At 39.9% G+C, this 21,514-nt stretch overlaps 1 protein-coding gene across 5 annotated transcripts in view; it reads right to left on the minus strand.

Moving 5' to 3' along the window:
* Positions 1–21,514, minus strand: part of BACH2 (BTB domain and CNC homolog 2) — a 373,691-nt gene that overhangs the window by 87,329 nt on the left and 264,848 nt on the right. The window contains exon 1 of one of the 5 annotated variants that reach the window (XM_055258934.2): positions 16,642–16,711. The exons of the other annotated variants lie outside the window; for them this stretch is intronic. The gene's annotated coding sequence lies outside the window, so the exon portion shown is untranslated. Of the gene's footprint in view, positions 1–16,641; positions 16,712–21,514 lie in introns of those variants that run through there. 5 annotated transcript variants of the gene reach the window in all.

A 21,514-nucleotide genomic window follows, 5' to 3' on the forward strand; every position in this document is an offset into this window, starting at 1 on the left:
GTTTCATCATGTTGGCCAAGCTGGTCTTGAACTCCTGACCTCAAATAATCTGTGCACCTCGGCCTCCCAAAATGCTGGGATCACAGGCGTGAGTCATCATGCCTAGCCACATTGGTTATTTTCTATTGCTAATCCTTCGAGTTCACTAATCTCTTCTTCTGCAAGGTCTAATCTGCCATCAATCTTTTCCAGTATAATTTTTGTCTCAGACACTGTGGTCCTTATCTCTAAAAGTCCCCTTTGGTCTTTTATAAAAAAATCTTCCATGTCTCTACTTAAGATGTTCAATCTTTCTTCTAACTTTTTGAACACTTGGAATACAGTTATAACAACTATAGCAATGTCTTTGTCTGTTAATTCTAACATCTTCTGGTTCAGTTTTTATTGTTATTTATCTTCATTGTGAGTTATACTTCCTTGCTTCTTTGCATAACTGAACATTTTTGATTGGATGCCAGACAGTGTAAAATTTACCTTGTTAAATGCTGGATATTTTTGTGTTCCCATAAATAATCTTGAGCTTTGTTCTAAGACACAGTTGAGTTACCTGGAAGCAGTTTGATCCTTTCAGGTTTTGCTTTTGAGATTTGTTAGATAGGAAAAGCAGCATTTAGTCTAGGGTTCATTACTCCCTACTACTGATTCAAGACACTTCTGAATACTCTATCTAATGTCCCCTGTTATATGTGTTTTCTAGTCTGGCTGGTAGGAAATGATGTTATTCCCAGTTCTCTGAGTTCCCTTTGTTTTGGGTGGCTGTCTCCCCAGCCTTGGGTAGTTTTCTTACCTGCATCGGCTGATCAGTACTCTGCAGAATATCAAAGGGAAACTCTCTGCAGATCTCTGGAGTTCTCTCTCTGCAACTATCTCTTCTCTGCTACCCTGCTTTCTGAACTCTATTATCATCTTTCCAGACTCTAGCTCTGTCTCTTTGATTGAAGAGTCAGCCAGCTCCTCCTTGGTTCTTCCTTCCTATGCCATAGCCTAGAAACTCTCAAAGCAGTATGCTGAGCTCACTTTGTTTTCCTTTCTTGGGGATTACTATCTTTTGGTTCCTGATGTCCCATGTCTTAAAAACCATTATTTCATATACTTTATCTGTTTCTATAGTTGTTTTAGGAGAAAGGGTAAATCTAGAACCTATTACTCCATCTTGGCTGAAAGTAAAAGCCATAGGTTTATTTTTTTATGCTCAATTACTCCAAACACTTTATAAACAATAACTTATCACAATGCAAACCACATAGTATCAACTTTGTTCTGCTATATATAATGGTTTGTAATACCCAATTACAAAGATGCCTCTGTGAAGAATTATTAGTTCTTTGGTATTCCAATAAAAGATAAAATATTTGTGAGGTTTGTTATCTGGAATCATTTTTTAAATGGAATTAGAATAGCATTCTAAATAACACAATTCAGTTATAATGACCCTAAGCCACGGGGTAAGCTCGAGTTTACCTGGCTTCTGTCAATGACTAGGAAATTGCTGCTAAATTCTTTATTATCTAGTAAGAAGACAAATATTTTCTATTCTGGCTTCTTATTAGTCCTTCATTTCCGTGAAATGTTTTCAGGATTTTCTTATCTCCCATATAGGGTCTCAATTCTGATTTGTTTTCTCCATTCTTAGTTTTCAAATTATTACTCTTTCTCCTACCACACTGAGTCTCCTCAATTAGTCTATAGAAATTATTGAGTTAAAAATCATAATAGCTTGCATGTATAAGGAAACACTCAAAACTTCGTGGAGCATTTAACGTTCTAGGTCACAGATGGTGTGTTCAATTCATAAAAAGTAGGAGATTTATAAGGGACATCTCATTTTTCCAGTTCATTTATGGGTAATACATATTAATGTGCCTACACCAGGATAGAAGCTTGTGTTGAAAGATACAAAGCCATAAATTCTTTAATGAAACATGAAATGAAAGAAAATAAAAAGAGAAATGAAAGTGAAGTGCAGTGGAAAGAGGAGTGGACCAGGGATGTTGGGGCTTTTGGTTTAGCTCCAGCATTGACCAACTTTGTGGATCTGGACAAATTGCCTAACTGTTTGGGGGCCTGCTTCCATGTCTGTAAAATGAAAAGCACGAACTAGAAGACCAATAGTGTTCTTCCAGATCTACAATTCTATGAGTCTATAAAAGAAATATACCTGATTGATCACAAAGAGTGGGATACTATCATTTTAACTGAGAGAAGCTAGTTTTCTTTGACCTTCTAAAGACCATTTATGTGCCCTGTTATATTGTTGATGTTGCATGGCTTAACAAAACTGCCCCTGCAGAGCTGGTTACAGGGAATGGGGTGGATAACAAATATACAAGGAAACCACAGGCTTCTGGGAGAGCAGAAACGAGGACCCAAACCCCTGCTCTTTCTGGGCTCTAAGACAGTTGAAGTTCTCAAGAGTAGACTCCATATTCTGCTAACAGGGCAGGTTTAGAAAAACAAAGATGTAGCAATATAAGCACCCCAAGTTGATGAAGTAGGCTGTGACAGTCACATAAACATGGGCATCTGCTTTTTGCGCTAAACTTACTTGAGAGTTTTGGAAAACACTGAAAAAGCATTAGTTTTATTCATCAAATGGTATAATCTAAAATGTATCACTTTCATGAAGCTGTTGCTAGACTTTAATCTGTCTGAAGATTTTCTTGAATACATTACATTATTTCTGGATAATAATTCTTTATGCCATGTCAGTATTACTTTCTTCCCCTTGGCCTTTACCTACCCCTCCTTGTTGGTTCCTCTTCAAACATAATGGAACATACCTTTCTGCTTTCTTTAAAAATCAGTCAGCCTTTCTCAACCTCCAATTATCATGGGTGCATTGCTATGGGTTGAATGTTTGTCCCCTGTGAAAATCATGTTGAAACTTAATCCCCAATGTGGCAGTATTAAGACATAGGGCCTCTAAGAGATGATTGGGCCATGAAGGCTCTGCCCTCATGGATTAATGAATTAATGGGTTATTGAAGGAGTACATTAGTTATCATGACAGTGGGTCTGTTACAAAAGTCAGTTTGGCCCTCTCTCATGAGCTCCCTCACCATGTGATGCCCTGTGCCACCTTGGGATTCTGCAGACAGTCCTCATCAGCAAGAAAGCCCTCACCAGATGTGGCCCCTAGATCTCAAACTTGCCAGCCTCTAGAACTGTAAGAAATAATTTTCTTTATACATTATTCAGTCTTAGGTATTCAGTTAGAGTATCAGAAAACAGGCTAAGACAGCTGCTCTTCTATGAACTTCCTCCAATTTGTCTGCTTTTGACTGGCCAATGCCAAACTGAATTCTGCTTCTCCTGTTTCCACTAGGTTTTCTTTTTTCACTTGCCTTACTAATATTAATTAAACAACATTCCCCTCCACCCCCCACTCCTCCATGCAGCAAATCCTGAAATCTGCAGCAGGGCCCATGGGATCTAATAATGAAATGGTTTATAGTGAGTAACAGAACCCAGAATAGCGTGGAGTATGACAGCCAGTCTTTAAGCATTAGACAACGTGTTAAAGTATGTAGACATTAGCTGAAATCAGATTGTAAGGAAGCTTTCCAAAGGTTCTGATTTGGGTTTTGGCTGGATCTCATTCTTCTTTTTGCAGGCCAAAAAAACCCAGCTGCACATGTACATACACATATACCCCAATCATCTCATCATATGGTTCAGCAGTAAAAGTTAATTACTATTATTTTATCATAGTATATTCATCCCCTTAAGAAGCTACACAGACCACAACTCTTATTACTCGAAGGTATAGTATTAATGAATACAGACTTACTCATTAACTCACTCATTCACTCTTCACTCATTATTGGGTCATATTCAGAAATGAAAACGTCTAATAGTTCTGCAGGTAAAAGTATAAATCGAAAAAGTAAAAAAAAAAAAAAAAAAACCCAACAAAAAAATCACAGTGGGATCTGAAAAGCTGCAATTCACAAAAAAGTAGAACGTTAAGATTTTCAGACAACCTGTCATGTCTAGAGTGCTTCAGATGAAAAGAAATGAATATGCCTTGCAGGTAATGAAAAAGACCAAATTATAAACCATTTCACTTGAAATTCAAACTACATTTCTCCCAGAAACAGTGCATTAAGTAAATACTTCTGTGAATCAAACACTAAATTATTTAGTAATTGCTGAGTAAATTTCTGCTCTTATAAAACATGCTTTTAAAAAAAGTTATTTACTGTAAAACTGTAAGGGTTAGTTCTTATAAAAGAAAGTTTTCAAGTCTATAGACATTTTAGAGTGCACAGTGCTATAAAAATTACTTAGTTATTACTTTTGGATTGGAAACACTTTCTAATGCATCAAGACTAAAACTTCTTACTTTAAGTGAAAAGCAATCCAATTTCAGTATTTTCTAATGGAAAACTGCAGTGCTTGTCACTTAATGTCCCTAATGCCTTAGATAGCTAAAGTAAGGGCCCTGACATGGAGCAGCTAAAACGTTTTGTGTTCCTTATTTACTCAAACACTCCATCTGCCTGCATACTAGTTAGTGCCAAGGGAACTGAAATTTAAGGCTGTTGTTAGGAGGAAGCACTTGCAATTGTATTATCAAATCCTTAATAGCTCTGAATGGTTCTCATAATTCAGTATAAACTTCTATTTTCCTTGACCTTCTAGGGGAAAGTTCAATTTACTGACAATGGTTTTTACTGCACTGTTGAAAAATATACCAAAAACTTTAAAAAGGAACAATCGTAACAAGTCCCAATTTTTTTGCTAATTTTTGTTATTATTGCTGCTTGTTTATTCTTTCAAATAGGCCAAAATAAAAAATAACCCAAATTTCCAAAATATCTGGTAATAAAGTAGTGGCAACTACTAGCACTTTTCCTATATTTAAATGTAACAGACATGGGTCAGGCGCGGTGGCTCATGCCTGTAATCCCAGCACTTTGAGAGGCTGAGGTGGGCAGATTGCTTGAGGCCAGGAGTTGGAGACCAGCCCGGTCAACATGGTGAAACCCTGTCTCTACTAAAAATACAAAAATTAGCTGGGTGTATTAGTGCATGCCTGTAATCCCAGCTACTCAGGAGGCTGAGGCACAAGAATTGCTTGAACCGAGGAGGCAAAGGTTGCAGTGAGCCAAGATTGTGCCACTGCACTCCAGCCTGGGCGACAGAGCGAGACTCCGTCTCAAAAATGAATGAATGAATGAATGAATGAATGTAACCAAAATGGAGAATTACAGTCTGATACAGAAACTGAGGTGGAAGAAATATTAGAATGTTGGTAGCAGACTGTATGTATTGGTCCAAAGGTAATAAAGAATTAAAGATATATAGCCACCAACCTAGAAACAATAAGAAAGTTTGACAATATCAAGTGCACTGATGGTCAGATCAAATTCTTTGGAAAACAGTTTGGCATTATCTAGTAAACTTGAAGATATGCACAGATTATGACCAAGTAATTCCATATCTAGGTTATACCCTAGAGATACTCCTGCATATCTGTAACAGAAACTCTGTATAAAGACTGTTTACAGAATTGTTCAGAATAACTCCCAACTGGAAACAACATCATGTCTATCAATAGCATAACGCATAAATACACTGAGATATATTCATATATTCACATAATGGAACAAAGCAAATTAGAGCCACATGCAGCAATGTGGAAGAGTTGCACAAACCTAATGCTGAATACTGAGCTACAGAAACAAGACACAGGATAATAACATACAATCTGGCTCATGTATGTCAAATTCAAAAATAGATAAAAAACATCTAGGGATATATACTGTTAAGGAGTGGCATGGTTTGGATCTGTGTCCCTGTCCAAATCTCATGTTCAATTGTAATCCCCGATGTTGGAGGTGGGGCCTGGTGGGAGGTGACTGGATCATAGGGGAGGTTTCTCATGGTTTAACACCATCCCCCTTGGAGCTGTTGCCTCAACAGTGAGTTATCATGAGATGTAGTTGTTTAAAAAGTGTGTGGCACCTTCCCCCTCCTTCTCTCTCCCCTCCTCCTGCTCTGGCCACATGAAGACGCCTGCTCCAGCTTTGCCTTCCACCGTGATTGTAAGTTTCCTGAGGCCTCCCCACAAGCAGATACCACCATGCTTCCTGTACAGCCTGCAGAACCGTGAACCAATTAAACCTCTTTTCTTTATAAACTACCCAGTCTCAGGTATTTCTTTATAGCAGTGTGAGAACTAACACATGGAGTAAATGTGTCCTCTCAAAATTTGTATGTGGAAATCCTAATCCCCAGTATAATGGTATTTGGAGGTGGGGCCTTTGGGAGTGATTGGGTTATAAGGGTAGAGCCCTCATGAATGGGATTAATGTCCTTATAAGAGACCCCCTCTTACTCTCTTTCTGCCATGTGAGGACACAAGAAGATGGCTGTCTGTAAACCTGGAAGACAGCCCTTACCAAGAACTGGACAATGCTGGCATCCTGATATTAGACTTCTAACTTCCAGAACTGTGAGAAATACATGTTTGTTGTTTGAGCCACCCAGCCTATGGTACTTTGTTATGGCAGCCTGAACTAAGACACACACAAAGGTGGCAAAATTATAAAGAAAAGACTCAGAATAGAGGTTCCATTTAGAGCGAGGCAGTGTTCACCGGAAAGGGACACCGTGGGGTTTCAGGGGTGCTGTTGCATGCTCTATTTCTTTTTTTTTTTTTTTTGAGACAGAGTCTCGCTCTTTCACCCAGGCTGGAGTGCAGTGGCCGCGATCTCGGCTCACTGCAGGCTCCGCCCCCCGGGGTTCACGCCATTCTCCTGCCTCAGCCTCCCGCGTAGCTGGGACTACAGGTGCCTGCCACCTCGCCCGGCTAATTTTTTGTATTTTTAGTAGAGATGGGGTTTCACCATGTTAGCCAGGATGGTCTCGATCTCCTGACCTCATGATCCGCCCGCCTCGGCCTCCCAAAGTGCTGGGATTACAGGTGTGAGCCACCGCGCCCGGCCTTGCATGCTCTATTTCTTGACATGAGTGACAGGTAAACATATTCCCACTTGAAGTTATACATTTGTTTTATGCACTTTTCTACATCTACTATATATATATATTCCAGCTCCCCCAAATTAAAGGCTATAGGAGAATGTTAACAACTCAAGTATTTATTGAGCACCTCCTTTAGGTTCTGTGACTTAATCACAAAGGTCCTAGGGTGCACTTTGGGCTTCAAATGAAAAAAAAAAAACACATCCACATTTTAAATCCTACAACTTATGGTCAGGAAGGTCCTTAAAGGCAATCAAATCTAACCAATTCCAAGTTGTACGTTTTCAGTAATAATCTACAAAAATGGGCCAAATACAGGGACGAGACCTTTTGGGAGACGGTAAGAAATCTGAGCCCAGGCCTTTGCTTTGCAGTTAAACTTTTTTCAGAGATCTTGTGTTTTGTCTTCTCTTGTTAAAACCAAATCACTTCATGCACTTCCATTTCCTTATCTATGCAAGGAGGAAATAAACTAGGTGACTTTTTAGTTCTAGTTTCTATGGTTCTATGAAAGTATAGGAACTTTAGGAAAATCCTGAAACATGAGCTTTTCTAACTGTGGTTCCCGAGAAGACTTTTTAAGGAAGCTAGAGATGCCAAAAGAACACAGCTGGCTAGAAGGGAAAAATGCCATCACATAACTTTTGAGAGAGATGAAGAAGAGGGGAAGACCCATCCAATAACAGTGTGAACTTTCCCCCTTATAAACAGAGTCAACCCAAAGGATGAATCAAAGATCAACTTTCACACATTAATGGAACACAGTGCCCATCAGTATTGAGCAATAGTTCAGCATTCTCTTCCCATGGCCAAAACAGTGCTCTGGTGTGGTCAGGGTCTCCCTCAAAAGCTGTCTTCGGTATGTGGCTCTGGAATTAAGCGGGGTGTCCATCCTCTCCTCTTGTCTCCACCCAGCGATGTCAGATGAGACTACCCTGTTTAGTGGGCCAGAGAGAAGGCTACAACTGGGATTTAACAATAGCATGGTGCATAAACTGTCATCTCAAAAAGGAGATGAAATCAGCGGGTGAAAGGGAGCCCATGTCAGGCCACCCAAGGGGCATGATTACTGTTAGTGGTGGTTGGTGGTGGTGGGGCAGTGGGTGTGTGGACCAGGGAGAAAATGTGCAACTTAGCCATGGGCAGATTTGGATATGCAGCTTTGTGATCATCGCACTGGTCTTTTTTATATGTTGATGCTTGCTTTTGCTTCTTTTGTGTAACCCCCCAGTTAAGAGTAAAGCCAAAGCCTCCATCTATTCTTCTGGGATAGGTCATTTTCTACTCTTGGTAAGCCTTCTTTTCTATATTGTCACTTCCAGTTTGTCCCTGGTATTACTTCTTTGTGTCTATGTTCTCCATTTATATTCATTTCTCATACATTAATCTCTGCTTCCCTTCCTATTAGCATTTGCTTCGTGCCTATTAGGAGTTAGAGGACAGAGAAAAGTCATTTCTTTTCTGCATTTCTCTTTATCAGGGCATCTGTGTGAAATATTCTCTCCCAGTGTCCCCTTCCCTCCCCTTGTAGCCAGAGAAATATTACCCTAGAGCTTCATGCTGCTAATGCGAGAAGAAATTGTGAACAGTGATTAGGAGGCTAAATGAGGGTGGTGGAACCTATTTACTTCATTAAAGTTCCTTCAGGGAAAATACGAGGATGGGAAACTGAGAGATAAGGGTTAATACTAAAAGAATAACAGATCCATTTGACTCAGAGCAATCTTCAGTCTGCCTGGATTCTATCAGACACCCTTCTCCATGGGGAAATCATTACAGAGAAATGACATGCAAAGTGCGCCATAAAGCATCTGAGTCAAACCAGAGGGAGGATGACTCAACGGATCATTTTACATTTTAATAGAAGGCAATGCAGATTTGTACCTAGTGCACAGTTCAACGCAGGGCTCACAACTCCTCCCCAAAACTTCTTCATCGGGTGGGAGGGGAGTTCCCAGAACCTGACAGAAATTATTCTGTCTTAGAAAAAAACCAAGTCAAAACTCACAACAGAGAATCAAGACTAAGAAAAGACAACAGATAGTCAAATGCAGAAAAGAGGGGAGACTGCAAGTCTAATTTCAACTTTAGCATTTCTGTCAAACCTAAGACACAGCCTGAAAATTGAGCTCAGTAATTAGTGGACTTCAGATGTCATAAAGGAGTGGGGAAGACGGAAGGAGGAATGGAGGGAGAGGGAGGAATGGAGGGAGAGAGAGGAAAGAGGAGAACGCTATCGAAGTGCTATAATTAAATAATTGTGTTTCTTAAATTAGTTTTGCAAGATTTTCCAATGATAATTACTGTCAGAAGTTTGCCCACCAGGTCAGTGACAACGCTGAGCTTGAGTTTCCATGTGAAGTCAAGAAGCAATATATTAGTCATGCCATTGTTCCTAGTATGTTTCCCAGGCCAGGTATTGCTTATAGATGCTAATATGTATAACCCGCCAAAGTTAGATTCAACTGACCAGGAATTATGATGTTAAGAGACTGGATTGTCAAACCTAACTCCTTCTTCTAATGGGGGTGGGGGTTACCTCCAGACACACTTTTGTCTGCCTATACATAAAGAATATCTATAGTTTCACAGCTGTTCATCTGCCTGATCTCTACTGATGCCTGCCCCCAGCTCCTAAGAGGGCACGTGGTTACAGGTAGTAAAGGAAACAGAAGTGAATACTGAGGCTTGGCAGAAATACAGCTTTCACAGAAAAGGTTCTTAATAAAAGGAAACTTGCTTCTTTCAAGCATTAGGGTCTTTTGGACAACATGATTCTGTTCTGAAACATCATCTCTGCAGGGATGCAGGCTAGAACAAATGAATCGCAAGTTGGTTCACCTGGTAACTAAGAAAATCGAAACTCAACACCAAAGGCAGGCGGCATCTAATGGGGTGAAAGTCATCTAGCTTGAGGGTCATTCAGGTAGTGTTTTGAGAAAGGTTTGATTTCCACTGGAGCCTAGGCACTCCTGAAACCCACTCCTGTTTTTCCATTTAAAAACGATGAAAACCACGAGGCTAAGACCACTGGTTGGCAGTCTGTTAAGTCCCATATCAAGTAACAAAAGCATCTGGACCACCTGTCACCATGCAGGAGGTCAAATGGAACTGGAGTGTTATCACGCAGGTGAAATGCCCTTTGGAGAACACAGGGAAAAGGCAGTGAAAAGGAATGGGAGAAAAAGAATGCGCTTGGAGCTGTCCAAGTCCCTATCCTGTTCTTGGCAGCTTCTCAGAATGATGATTATTGTCACCAAAAGGTAGTGACACACATGCTACATGACACTTAGTATATTGTTTAAGATACAGACGTCTTATATGCCTATACCACTGTCACTCACACATGATTTCACCTCACAGAATATGCTTCAGATAAAGCCAAGTATATTAAGGAAGAGATTTTTTTTTAATTCACTCATTATAAAAAGTCAGAATTGTACTGCCATGGGGGCAGACAATACTGCCTCTCCAAATGGTAAGGAATGGGTGCCACAAGGGCTCATTGGCCAGGTGGTACCGTAGAGACACAGTGTTTTGCACTTTCTTGACTCTGAAATGCACCCATTTTCCATTTCTCCTTCCATCCTTAGATAGAGGGGCTCCATTTGAATCCCTGCTCTCCTGCTTCCTAGCTGCATGGCTTTGGCTTTGGGCCCATTGTTAGACTGTGTAATCCTTGGTCTTTCTATGTACAAAATACTTATGTGAGGATTAAATGAGATGAAGCAATAAAGTATTTAGGATGGTCCTTGTTTTACAGTAAACACTCCACAAATAAAGCTATTCTTATGAAAAGAAAGTTAATTTCTTTGCATATTATATACATTTGTAATTCTACATATACTGAGAATTTCTTATATTGAGGCAAACCTGGACTGCATGAAGAATCATGTATATTTTTGTTTGCCAGATTCTCCTGCTTAAACCTGGGGAAGGGCCAATTTGCTTAATTTCCATCCAAGAGCTGCAAGAGAATGATGGGATAGGTGTGCATTCTGGTACTTGCTGGCAACTTCGGCCATGACACTACATAGACTTCCTTCTGCAACATCCCTTGATGACTGTGAAGGTCAAATGAGGCAACAGATTTGAGACCTCCCTGAGAAGTGCAGAGTACTCTGCTCGCATCAGGAATTATCCTCACCACTATTTGACTAATCCTACACATAATTATATAAAGAATGTCTGCTCTTATGGGCACTTAGCCCTGATATAGTTCACTCTCATGCCAAAAGAAGGCATCTGGCAGATGGGGGACTTGTATTGATTCTCATCTGATAACATTTCCTGAAAGATTCCATTCCTTCAGATTTGTTAAAAGTGCATGCTTTGAATATTCTACCCTCCCATTAAGGGCTTTTCCTATTTTCTCTCTCTGCTACCTTTTGCATGTATGTTCTGCCCAAATCAGAATTCTCTTTCATCATGAGGGGCAGGATTCTGCAGTGGTGACAGGTCAGGCTCTGGGGCCAGCCTGCCTGCATCTGAGCCATGACCACAATGCTACCTCAGACAAACCACGTGAGTTCTCTGTAAAGATTTCTCATCTGTAATCCAGTGGTCACGAGGAGTAAGCAACTTAAAACACAAACTTGGGAAACAGAACGACTCCTGGAGAATAGTAAGCACCCATTAGATACTGCACACAAAGATGGTCTACAGAGGCAAGGTAGTGCAGTGGTTGTGGATGGAGGCTCTGGTGCCAGCCTGCCTGGCTTTGAATTCTGACTCTGTCATTCACTAGCTGCAAAACCTTGCACAAGACACTTAACTTTTCTGTGACTCAGTTTCCTGATCTGTACTAAAAGTACCTGACAAAGGGCACCTATCTCATAGAACTGTGAGGATTAAAACATTTCACATGTTTGCTTGTTCATTAGTTCACCAATTTAACATATAGTAACTGGTCCATCAAATTAGCTCCTCTTTTCCAACCACGCCAATTTTCCCCATTCACGTTTCATTTCCAGTTTGACAATGGCTTGCCTTTTCTTCACGTAAGTATTTCCTGCTTTTGGTCCTGCCCACCTAACACCCAGACTCTCCCAGCCTGCTTCCTATCTCTGGAAATAACAGTAGTTCTCTAACTGTATAGATTTAGGGTAACCACAGCAGGTTCAGCGATCTGCATTTTAACCCCATGACAGCTGATTTCAAACAGCCCTACAAACCAAGACTCCCTGCCCTGCCATTCCGAGAGCGAGGGGAGTTGGGCAATTTATTTAAGTCCTCGGAGTCTCCTTACGTGTGAAATGAAGATAAAAACTGTCTCCCGAGAGATTGTTAGGAGATTTAAATGTGATGGCTCAATCCCTGGCCTCCTCAGGTCTCTCTGCAGACATCACATTCTCAGTGGGGCCTCCCTAACCACCCTGCTCCATTTAAACCACAACCCCAGCCTCCTGCCTGCACTCTCCATCCTCCCTCCCTGTTTATGTTTCTTTATAACATTTTCACATCTCGCACACACTATATTTTACTCATATTTTGTTAATGACCTATTTTTCTATTGAGGGCAGGAATTTTTATCTGTTTTGCTCACCATTGAAGCCACAGAACTTCAAAGTGCTACACACATAGGAAGCACTCAATACATACTTAATAAGAAAGTGACTAAAAAAGACTTTTCCTAGATCCCAACAGGTCCATATGTCACTTCTGTTTCTGCTGAGGTCTCCTTCCAGCCTGTTTCTTCGCACATAACCCTACGCTCACAGCTGCTTGTCTTTTCTGAGCCTCAAGGTTGCCTTGCCTATCCATTTATCCACAGAAAACTTACTCCATTCTGAGCAATGCGAGCGTTAGAGAAAACTAATGATATAACCTCCAAGACACACAGCCAAGATAATGGGATGGTACAAAAGCAAAAGAAAGGCTTAGATTGACACAGTGAAGGAAAAGCTCCCATTTGCAGAGATGCTGAGTAGAAGGTCTTGAGTGTGCTTTATTTCTGAAGCTCTCTGTGCTCAAATACTCAAGAACCCGGAAACACATTCCTTGCCTATTGGCTCTATACAATGTGGATCCTTGCAGAGTTGAATTAGGCTGTTCTCTCCTGGTAAAAGTTTGTGTGCTCTTGCTTCTGAGAGAAGGCTCGGATCCCACCCCCTTATGTCCACGGCCTCCTATCTCAAACTGCCAAACAGAGGACCAATTATGCCCTTCCTTTCCGCAGCCCTCAGGAAAACAGCCAGTACACAGGACCCTCAACAGCACCCTCAGGATGATGCTTTCAGAATGTGACAGAAACCACAGCCCAGGCCTCTGCTGCCCTGGGAGTAGACGTGGCTCTGGAAGGCCTGGGTTTGAGAGAAGATGGTAAGAGGAAGGTTTCTGATTTTAGAATGAAAATCAGACCAGCAGGGTTTTTTGAAAAGATCAACAACACTGATAGACAGCTAGACTAATAAAGAAGAAAAGAGAGAAGAATCAAATAGAGGCAATAAAAAATGACAAAGGGGGTATCACCACCAATCCCACAGGAATACAAACTACCATCAGAGAATACTATAAACACCTCTATGCACATAAACTAGAAAATCTGGAAGAAATGGATAGATTCCTCGACAAATACACCCTCCCAAGACTAAACCAGGAAGAAGTTGAATCTCTGAATAGACCAATAACAGGCTCTGAAATTGAGGCAATAGTTAATAGCTTACCAACCAAAAAAAGTCCAGGACCAGATGGATTCACAGCCGAATTCTACCAGAGGTACAAGGAGGAGCTGGTACCATTCCTTCTGAAACTATTCCAATCAATAGAAAAAGAGGGAATCCTCCCTAACTCATTTTATGAGGCTGGCAACATCCTGATACCAAAGCCTAGCAGAAACACAACCAAAAAAAAGAATTTTAGACCAATATCCCTGATGCACATCGATGCAAAAATCCTCAATAAAATACTGGCAAACCGAATCCCAGCAGCACATCAAAAAGCTTATCCACCATGATCAAGTGGGCTTCATCCCTGGGATGCAAGGCTGGTTCAACATACGCAAATCAATAACCATAATCCAGCATATAAACAGAACCAAAGACAAAAACCACATGATTATCTCAATAGATGCAGAAAAGGCCTTTGACAAAATTCAACAACCTTCATGCTAAAAACTCTCAATAAATTAGGTATTGATGGGACGTATCTCAAAATAATAAGAGCTATCTATGACAAACCCACAGCCAGTATCATACTGAATGGGCAAAAACTGGAAGCATTCCCTTTGAAAACTGGCACAAGACAGGGATGCCCTCTCTCACCACTCCTATTCAACATAGTGTTGGAAGTTCTGGCCAGGGCAATCAGACAGGAGAAGGAAATAAAGGGTATTCAATTAGGAAAAGAGGAAGTCAAACTGTCCCTGTTTGCAGATGACATGATTGTATATCTAGAAAACCCCACTGTCTCAGCCCAAAATCTCCTTAAGCTGATAGGCAACTTTAGCAAGTCTCAGGATACAAAATCAATGTGCAAAAATCACAAGCATTCTTACACACCAATAACAGACAAACAGAGAGCCAAATCATGAGTGAACTCCCATTCACAATTGCTTCAAAGAGAATAAAATACCTAGGAATCCAACATACAAGGGATGTGAAGGACCTCTTCAAGGAGAACTACAAACCACTGCTCAATGAAATAAAAGAGGATATAAACAAATGGAAGAACATTCCATGCTCATGGGTAGGAAGAATCAATATCGTGAAAATGGCCATACTGCCCAAGGTAATTTATAGATTCAATGGCATCCCCATCAAGCTAACAATGACTTTCTTCACAGAATTGGAAAAAACTACTTTAAAGTTCATATGGAACCAAAAAAGAGCCCACATTGCCAAGTCAATCCTAAGCCAAAAGAACAAAGCTGGAGGCATCACGCTACCTGACTTCAAACTGTGCTACAAGGCTACAGTAACCAAAACAGCATGGTACTGGTACCAAAACAGAGATATAGACCAATGGAACAGAACAGAGCCCTCAGAAATAATGCTGCATATCTACAACCATCTGATCTTTGACAAACCTGACAAAAACAAGAAATGGGGAAAGAATTCCCTATTTAATAAATGGTGCTGGGAAAACTGGCTAGCCATATGTAGAAAGCTGAAACTGGATCCCTTCCTTACACCTTATACAAAAATTAATTCAAGATGGATTAAAGACTTAAATGTTAGACCTAAAACCATAAAAACCCTAGAAGAAAACCTAGGCAATATCATTCAGGACATAGGCATGGGCAAGGACTTCATGTCTAAAACACCAAAAGCAATGGCAACAAAAGCCAAAATTGACAAATGGGATCTAATTAAACTAAAGAGCTTCTGCACAGCAAAAGAAACTACCATCAGAGTGAACAGGCAACCTACAGAATGGGAGAAAATTTTTGCAATCTACTCATCTGACAAAGGGCTAATATCCAGAACCTACAATGAACTCCAACAAATTTACAAGAAAAAAACAAACAACCCCATCAAAAAGTGGGTGAAGGATATGAACAGACACTTCTCAAAAGAAGACAGTTATGCAGCCAAAAGACACATGAAAAAATGCTCATCATCACTGGCCATCAGAGAAATGCAAATCAAAACCACAATGAGACACCATCTCACACCACTTAGAATGGCCATCATTAAAAAGTCAGGGAACAACAGGTGCTGGAGAGGATGTGGAGAAATAGGAGCACTTTTACACTGTTCGTGGGACTGTAAACTAGTTCAACCACTGTGGAAGTCAGTGTGGCGATTCCTCAGGGATCTAGAACTAGAAATACCATTTGACCCAGCCATCCCATTACTGGTTATATACCCAAAGGATTATAAATCATGCTGCTATAAAGACACATGCACATGTATGTTTATTGCGGCACTATTCACAATAAATAGCAAAGACTTGGAACCAACCCAAATGTCCAACAATGATAGACTGGATTAAGAAAATGTGGCACATATACACCATGGAATACTATGCAGCCATAAAAAATGATGAGTTCATGTCCTTTGTAGGGACATGGATGAAGCTGGAACCATCATTCTCAGCAAACTATCGCAAGGACAAAAAAACCAAACATCACATGTTCTTACTTATAGGTGGGAATCGAACAATGAGAACACTTGGACACAGGAAGGTGAACATCACACACCGGCGCCTGTGGTGGGGTGGGGGGAGGGGGGAGGGATAGCATTTTGAGATATACCTAATGTTAAATGATGAGTTACTGGGTGCAGCACACCAACATGGCACATGTATACATATGTAACTAACCTGCACATTGTGCACATGTACCCTGAAACTTAAAGTATAATAAAAAAAAAAGAAAAGAAAAGAAAATCAGACCAGTCGGAAGGCCACAGAGCAACTTTTCCTCACGCAGAGGAATATGCTTTAGTTCTACTCACAGTGGTCTGATGACAAAGTCCTCTTTAATAACTTATAATTCGGAATTGTAAGACATTGGACCCAACGCAACCAATGTAAAAACAAACCACTCATGATCTTCCTGGGAAAACGGAGGTGCATTTATACAGGAACAGTCTTCTGTGGATGGTTTTCTGAGCAGCTTAGCAAAGAATTGATTAAATAACAGCATATGCGTTGTTAAATTCCCTATTACAATGCTTTCAAAATTCTTTGAAAGAAAAAGATGGTCACCTGTTAAAAGAAATGTAAGTTTCTAAAGGAGACACTTGAAAACCAGAAAGGAGCATCACCTTCTTAAAAAAAAATCAAAATGGCACAGCAGAAGTTCACATAAAATGCCCGACAATGTTTCTTTTCAATAGAACTCAAGCTGACTAAAAGACATTCTTGGATTCAGAGCTTTTACTGGTTACCTAGGTTGCAAATGATACCAAAAGAGACACCAGGAATTCTTAGTTAGAATGCCAGTCAAGGAAAAGTTCATAATCCTTTCAGATTTTAAATCCTTTGTGTCTGTGAGGAGGATAACCATTTAGTATTTTAGACAATTGGAAAATAAGATTAGACCACACTTTGTCTATAAAGTTGTGCTACACCCTGGGTTACACTCATCAAAGGCTGAAGGAAATGGCTGTTATTCTCTTTTTGAAACTGTAGTTATATCCATATAACTCCTGGTTATTTAATTAGAATGGAAAATTGATACACAGAGAAGCATACCAACCGTATCTAATGTATTAGCCTGATATTAACAACTAGCATCTGATTACTTACAATTGACCATATTTGAAATCTATTAAAATCTCTTAATTATTCTTATATGCCCATAGTCACTGCTTTCTCTTAAGGCAACATGAAATGCTTGACGATTAATACACCAACTTCAAAAGCTTTCTTGTACAGACTGGACTAGACTCTGTAGTCTTCACAGAGTGATCATTACTTAATGAACTCAGCACACCGTACATTTTCCAGCCACCTGAAACTCCCAAGTATTGTGTGAGTTTTTGGCCAATTAATTATCAATTACAACATCATAAAACATTAGCACAAAAATAGGAATAATGAAATTTAATTATACATTATTCTTCTGAGTTGCTGAAAATACTATACAAGACTGATTCTGATTAATAATTCATTCAGCAATAAAGTATCAGGAAAGATAATTATGCAGTGCCACAATTCTCACACTGATTTCTATAATTACAGATTACAACAGTGTTAGCAATTTAAAAGGTTAGAGAGCTGTGGTAATTTGCTATGTCATCCTCAGCTATATTAATGTCTCTCTTTGAGCACCAAAGATAATTGAAAATATAATAACGGACCAAATCAGATGGCTTGCCCATGCTCTCCTCACCTAAAACATCTCCAATCTGAGAACATTAGTAAAGTCCTTGATAATTAGCCTCTTACATTATTTAACTAGTCCTACTACACACATTTGGTTTACAGCTAATCAAAGAAAGACAATATGTAGGAATACATGCCAAAATATGCAAACATAGAAACATAACCTACGGAAAAGTTACAGGGATACAACCACATTTGGTATGTGACATATCTGACTATGAATACACATATATGTATACCTGTATAATTACCCCTTAGATAATTAAACACCCAGCCAAGGGACACACATAATGTAAATCTCTGTCTTTGGCAACACAGTTGAGTAAATAGCACGTGAAAAAATACAAAGTTTATCTAACTACCCTCTCTGGGTTGTTTACATATTGTGACACACCACACTACTCTTGCCTTTAAGTTCTATTACATCCTGAAAATGAAAATACACTCATCTGCTAGAAATACTCACTCTGCTCTGCTTGCATTCCATGGGAAAAAACCTGGCTAGAAATTTATGGCCTCTTCCCATAACCAGTATTTAAATGAGAATTTTCACCTGGGGATGAGCCCAAGTGAACTAAACATACAGTTCCACAGATATAAAAATCACTTTCTTCTCTGCTCTTTCTTCTCGCTATTTTTAGAGAAGAGATTTGTAAGACATCTTGGCTTTACTCTCTTGAATGCCTTAAGTATCTGACTAACTTCATGTTCAACTAATATGGAGAAACAGATGGAAAATTCACTGGGACTAAAATCTTAGGCATTATTTAAATGAGTTCCTTGCAGAGTCTTTTGTGTGTCTTGTTGGGATTGGGGGTTCCTCATTCTGGAGTACGCCAGGGTTTGAATTCAAGATTTCATTATGGCTGGCCCCAAAAATATGATAAAGGAAGACAGGGTGAAAAAACAGTTTCATTCCAGTGGTAGAAAGAACTTGTAGATCATCTGATTGAGTATGCTCTTTAAAAAACTGTAGACATTTAGGCTCAAAGATATTAAACAATTTACTCAAGGTCACAGAACCACTTAATAACAATAACAGAAGAAAAACTCAAGCATGTCTGAATCCCAGGTTTCCACTATACTTTATTAAAGACAATACCCAAGGAGAAGGGGCATGGTGAGCAGCATATGGAGACAATTTTTGCTCTAAAATTAAGCCCATTTACTTATATTTCATTTCTACGAAGGGGTTATGTGTAAGATTGGGGGTGGGTAGAGGAAGAGTCATTCTAAGAGAACACCATAGAACTGTAGCTCTTCATGTATTTCCTTAAGTGAAAATAAAATGGGTTTCCTTTGAGTCACAAAAATAATTCTAAAACAGGGCATTGCTTCTTACCAGCTTTTTTTTCTGGGCTACATGCAGGCAGTTGGCACAAGATCATATGGTAGGACACCACACTAGATATAAATTCCCTTCACCTTTTTTCACCTACTTCCTTTTATTCCCAGCAGGGCAGTAAAACAGGCTCCCTGCACATCCCTGCAAATTTGCTCTTGGATTCAGAAGGAGACCCCTAGCAGGTGATATTGTTCCCTTGTTAAAGTAGCAGACATTCAAGCTTGTAACAGGGGATAAAAATGGCAAGTGGACTTTGGTCCCACATTTGCAAGGTCCTGTATGATTTTGTACTTTGAATTTTTTCTAACATATTATGAACAATTTCAAATTTACAGAAACATTTAAAGAATTTTACACTGAACACCTACATACCCATCATTTAGATTCTACGATTAACATTTTATTATGCTTATTTCATTACACATCCATCCACCTATATCCATCTGATTTTTTTCAAAGCATATCAAAGTAAACTGCATAAATCAGCACACTTTCCCCTAAACACTTCAGCAGGATATTACTTGCTAGAGTTTATGATTAGTTTATAGTTTTTTCTTTTGAGGCAAAATTTACATACAATGAAATGTACAAATCAGGCCGGGCGCGGTGGCTCACGCTTGTAATCCCAGCACTTCGGGAGGCCGAGGTGGGCGGATCACGAGGTCAGGAGATCGAGACCATGGTGAAACCCCGTCTCTACTAAAAATACAAAAAATTAGCCGGGCGTGGTGGCGGGCGCCTGTAGTCCCAGCTACTCAGAGAGGCTGAGGCAGGAGAATGGCGTGAACCCGGGAAGCTGAGCTTGCAGTGAGCCGAGATTGCGCCACTGTACTCCAGCCTGGGCGACAGAGCGAGACTCCGTCTCAAAAAAAAAAAAAAAAAAAAAAAAAAAAAAGAAATGTACAAATCTTAAGTGTACATTCACTGAGTTTTGACAAATACATATACCAGTGTAAACCAAATCTTATCAATCTATAGACTATAACCATCACCCCAGAAAGATCCCTCATGTTCCATCCCAGTCATTCCCCTCCTCCAAAGGCAATCAGTGCTCGAGTTTGTCTAACGGCCTAATTGTCTGCCCTAAAACAGTTGAATTTTGAAACTTGAAGTAGCTAAGTGTTGTTCTGTTTTTCTTCTTTCAGTCAACACAAACTGAGCACCTAAAACGAGACACATACTGAAAGCCAGTAACAACAAAATAATTATTCCATTAAATTAGGAAAATAACTTCCATGGTGGTGAGAACCATGGGATTCATTATACTTCAAGGGCAATTTAGATGCACAACCAAAAGGGAAGACACATATCACACCCTGTGGCTGTTACTCATTTGGAAACTTGCTGACTCTTCAATAGTAAAATAAAATCCATACCCATGCCCAGTGAAAAATGGGGCTATGCAGGATCCTTGGATTAAGTGTGAAAAATGAGGAGGCTTTTTTAAAAAGCCCATCTTCAATATCATCGCTTTATGATGAAGATGAACTGTTATAATATGCCAAGCCTGTAACCTATAAAGACACAGCCCCGAGTTTTACAGAACTATAAAATCATGAAGGAGGTTAGTAAAGGAGCGGAAAGGCTCTTTATTTATTTTCTTTTAACTTAACTACAGTAGTCAGTGGATTAGGCCCTCATTTTCCAGCAGCTGAATTACTGTCAAGGTGCTAACACTCTTGGTGGAAACAGCATTGGATTACCTACTTCTCTCTGCAAGAGCTCAACAGCACGCTTCACATATCAGTCACTAAAACTGGATTAAAAGGCTCTCCTACAGCAACTCTGATACCCTTTTAAAAGTTCATTAACCTCTGTTGTGGATTGAACCACAATATTCTCCCTCCCTCCAAAAGAAATGTTGAAGCCCTAACCTCCTGTAGCTCAGAATGTGGCCTTATTTGGAAATAAGATCATTGCAGATGTAATTAGTTAAGATGGGGTCATACTGGAGTAGGGTAGGCCTGTCATCCAATATGATGGGTGTCCTTTTAAAATGAACTCCATATGGAGACAGAGACACAGGGAGAACACCATGTGAAGATGGAGGCAGAGGTGAGAGTGATGCAGCTACAAGCCAAGGAATGCCAAAGATGAATGGTCAGCACCAGAAGCTAGGAAGAAGGAAGGAAGAGTTCTTCCCTATAGGTTTCAGAGGGAGCATGACCCTGCCAACGTCCCGATTTTGGACTTCTAACCTCTAGAACTGTGAGGCAATACATCTCTGTTGTAAGGCATCCAGTTTGTGGTACTTTGTTATGGAAGCCTTAGGAGACTAGAACAACCTTAAAGAAGATTTTCCCCTTTTTGGTAATTGTTTTAAACAAAAGTGTAATTTACATGCAGAAAAGTATACCAACCAAAAGGGCACAATCAATGATTTTCTTCCAAGTAAACGCATTCATG

This window comes from Symphalangus syndactylus, chromosome 2 (assembly GCF_028878055.3).
Source record: "Symphalangus syndactylus isolate Jambi chromosome 2, NHGRI_mSymSyn1-v2.1_pri, whole genome shotgun sequence".
NCBI lineage: Eukaryota > Metazoa > Chordata > Mammalia > Primates > Hylobatidae > Symphalangus > Symphalangus syndactylus.